We start from the raw sequence: 4,411 nt of genomic DNA, 5'->3' as shown, positions 1-4,411 counted from the left end.
GTGATGCGTCTCCACTCTGGAAAAAACACAAATTCACATAGAAACTCAAAATAGTGAACCGCTGAGTCCATCCACTGTTAAATAAAGGGTTAAAATCACCTGAAGCCTGAAATATTGGTTTCGAAATGAGATAAAGGTTGAAATTGGGTTAAAGGATAGAATTTCACTGCACTGAATTCCCGATAATAGAGTATTTGTGTTTTTTTATTTGTGGCCCACACCCAGTAAGAAAAACCTGGCATCTGTCGCAGTGATTCTCCATGTAAATTGCTCCGCCAGGCATGTAGACGATGATGCAAGATTTCATCTGAGGTGAAAACAGCTCGATGATTCATGGTAACTGTGAAATATTGAAAAGTCTGTAGATTTCACAACACTGTTAGTGTATTGTCCAACTGTTGCCAGAGTGTTTGAAAGCTTCCAGCACTTTCTGCAGACCTGCTTGGATAAGTGAATTCACGTTTTTGTTTTTTGTTGTTTGTTTATTCTTATCCATAAAAAATATAAGAAAAGTCTTGAAACCCTGCAGTTCTGTGCAGTGCATCTAGTGGAGGGCCAGCAAACCAGCAGAGAATAAACAGGAAACCACACAGCGTCACTACTGTCGCCTTTGCTAGAAAAAGGAAAACACCAGAGAGAAAAAGTGATGCTTTTTTTTTTCAGAGGGGTGACATTGAATTCATATATAAATGCAGTATTGTATACTGCATGATGTTGGAAATAAAAGCAAAAACTTTGAAAACAAAATGACAAAAAAGAAAAGAAAACCCTTTGTTGAGATGAATCTCTTTCCTCCGGAACTTGCACAGACACGAACAAGCCCAGCCCTCCGGGACGGAGTCTTCCTGTTAGTTTGAATGAGGAAGTTTGGGTCTCAACATCTTTTTATCTCTTCAGCTGGGTGTCCTGTGGAAGATTCTGGCTCTAAATACTGCACATTAGCACCTTAATACTCGGAAACGCCTCAAAACGAAGCCTCCTCTGCTTTCCGAGCACAGAACAAACCTTTTGAGCTAAGGAACCTGCTTGAACCTGCTATGTTGGTGTGGTTTTCAGTCCAGTTCTCCACTCTGAGTGAAGCAAAACCATGAAATGAAAACACATTTTTATGAGTGATTACCTCTACCCTTTGACAAAACATATCGGAGTAGTTGTCCATGATGAAAATAGCTCCATCCGTGTGGCATGATGAGGGACTGGAAGCTTACATGAGTATGGCCTCCATAGCAACCCATCTCAGCCCAAAGAAATAGCTATGGTGACGATTCTGCAACACCATCATTAAAAAATCAAATGCAGAAAGATCTTTTGTTAAAATGATGGTGTTTTAGCTACTAAACTGCACTGAAAACTTTCCTGGTCCAGCACAACTTGCTGCCTGTCTATACATTTGAGCCATGTCACATATCTCTTCCTGTTGTGGTTCAAACCCCTGTTAAGCCTCTGATCACTCATTATTTAGAAGAGCCTTGATGTGGACTTTACAGCAGCACACTAATCTACATTAAGCTTTCCCTAATGTGCTATATAAAGCATAGGACACTGGATTAAGCAACTTTGCTTATTGTTTATCCTTTGTTGTGCCTCAGTTTGGCAGTTTTCCCCAGGTAGTGTCTCAGTGAAGGAGAGATTTACGAGCTTTCCTTCAGCGTTCATTACTGAGAATTCCTGATAGCTGCCAGCAGTGTCTCTGCAATGACTGATCGAATAAGTGTTTGACCCTGCTGTCCTATGCGTTTGATTGGTAACCCCCAAAGCAGCGACCGATAATGGAAAAAAAGTCTCTCTGCACAGACGTCACATAAGTAATTCCCTATAGAAATCTTAAATCAATAGCTTCATTTTTGTCAGTAAATGAATAGATAATGACCTCATATTCACTCTGACCTATAGTTAATATAAGATCATGACTCATAAACTCTTAGAATTTACTTAAAGTAATTCAGACAAAGAAAGCTGCTTCCTATCAGATGGTGTCTTTTATAACAATGACAATGCAATCTTCCTTTTGCATTTCAACACTTCTCTTTCAGAGCTGTGTTAATGCTGTTATCACACAGCAGGATTAATGCATTCTTATATAAATGTCTTCATTTTGTTGCTCGCACTAAACACATTCCGAAAGGCTAATCTTGCATTGTTTGTTGGCACGTTTTATGCTCAAGTGTACAACAAAAAAGTTGTGGCTAACACCACCTCTCAACTTCCCGATATCATAATGTTAATTACAGTGTGGAGATGAGTAAACAGGATCTCCAACAGCTAAGTGAATTTTAAAGTGAAAGGTCATTGTTGACTTTCATGTTGAATAGTAGCATAATGAGGCAAAATAAACCTATAAGCTCAGTTAGTGTTGGCAAAGCACATATTGCACAGCTATGTTATTAAAAAAATCCATCAGATTTACATTTAAAGGACGCAATAGGCATATAAAAAAAAACCCACACACAATTAATCCTATGTAGACATGCATGGTTTACTTTAAACTAATTTCCTCAGGTCTCTCTAGTTTCTAGGTCTAGTAATAAAGGATTTTATCAGGATTTAACTTCAATTTCTACACTTTTCTCTCTTTTTTTGCCTTGTGTAATTAATAAAAATGTAACCCTCCCAGGTTTGTTTGATGAAATCAATATGAACCGTCAAGATAAAGTTCAATTCAGGGGCGTTGTGCCACACACCCTTTATCTAACGGGAAGTCACCGCAAAGGCTTTGTCTAACTATCGTGACCAGACGCAACAATCAATATGTGTTCACCTAGTAGCATTGTAAGGCAACACAAAGAATAAACTAACCTGTGACTAACTTTTTCTGTGATTTAGAGATTAGAGATTTAGAGAACAGAATCATTAGTCTACAAGTTCATAAGTTTAGTTTAGTTAGTTTTTGGTGTAATTTAAGTTACTTTCAGAGGTGATTTTCTGGCTTCAGTTGAGTTTTATTTTTTAAAAATATCTACTATTTCCATCCATTCGCTTATCCTTTCCAGGGTCGCGCTGGAGCCTATCCCAGCTGTCATAGGGCAAGAGGCAGGGTACACCCTGGACAGGTCGCCAGTCTAACACAAAGAGACACAGACAACCAGTCGCACTCACAGATTCACACCTATGGGCAATTCAGATTAACCAATTAACCTATCCCTAGGAAGCCGGAGTACCCGGAGAACCCACGCAAACATGGGGAGAACATGCAAACTCCACACAGAAAGCCTGATGGTGGAATTGAACTTGAACCTTCTTGCTGTGCGGCAACAGTGCTAACCACCGTGCCACTGTGCTGCCATACCATTTTCATTATATGTGTTTTATTATTATTTATTATAATATGGATAGTATTTGTTAAACACAATCTTAGGAGTGAACCGTTGGTATAGAGGACTGTTCAAAAAGATGGATGCAGACACTCACTGTCATGGATCTCTCCTGACCTTCTCCATACAAACTAATGATCATTTGAACCCAAATTTTAATCTTCGATTCAACATTACATACAACTTGTTACAACTGATGTAATTTGGCACATCTCAGGGTTTTCTCCCAATTTCTCTTCCTTAACAATGGCTTCTTGATAGCTACCCTTCCACTGAAACTGATGAGGCTTCAGTGAACAGTACGTGACTCAACTGAGGAGTCAGATAATCCTCTGTAGGTCCTGTGTCAGGTCTTTGCTGAATTTTTCCTATTTCTTAAGGACATGGCTTTCAGATATTGTTGCTATGATATACCAAGTTTTCAGCAAATAGTTCTTTGGAAATCACCGCTTTGGTGCCCATCAAACTGCGTTATCTTTGGCATTTTTAACAGATGAATCTTTAAAAATAACTAAAAAAAAAACATGTTTTTGTTACAGGCTGATAGTAACAAAACAATATAAAAATTTGAAATTTGAAAACAATTTGAAAATGGTCAGGTATAACAATTGGATTGTCAGTGAGTAAAAAAGGCAGCCAATGTCCAAGGAAAACTTTGGAAAGACCTCCACAAAGCCTGGAGAGCTATTGCTCAAGACCACATAAAAATTTACAAGAAAGTCGGTCTGGAGACAAGAAAGACATGAGGGATGACTCAAGGCTTTGACACTATACTGTGCTACAAAAGGATTATAACACATTGTGGAGGTAACTAACAAGCCATAAAGTAAAAAATACAGACTTAGTAAATATATTTGTATTTTATTGGTACATACAGTGTTGTAGCAATGTGAAAAGCCTAAAGTGAAAGACGTTTGGTGTCCATTATTATGTTGTCATAATTAGCTCTTCTAAGTACATAATATTACTTTAGTTATTTTTCAGTCCAGTTATTTACAGTTAACCAAAACGTTTTTTCATACATAGTTTCCTCCCTTTTGCTTTTCTTTTACTGTCATTTTTTATTTCCAAAGTAAAACTGAATCACAGATTTCAAGAAT

This window comes from Neolamprologus multifasciatus, chromosome 19 (assembly GCF_963576455.1).
Source record: "Neolamprologus multifasciatus chromosome 19, fNeoMul1.2, whole genome shotgun sequence".
NCBI lineage: Eukaryota > Metazoa > Chordata > Actinopteri > Cichliformes > Cichlidae > Neolamprologus > Neolamprologus multifasciatus.
Note: the sequence above shows the minus strand (reverse complement) of the source record.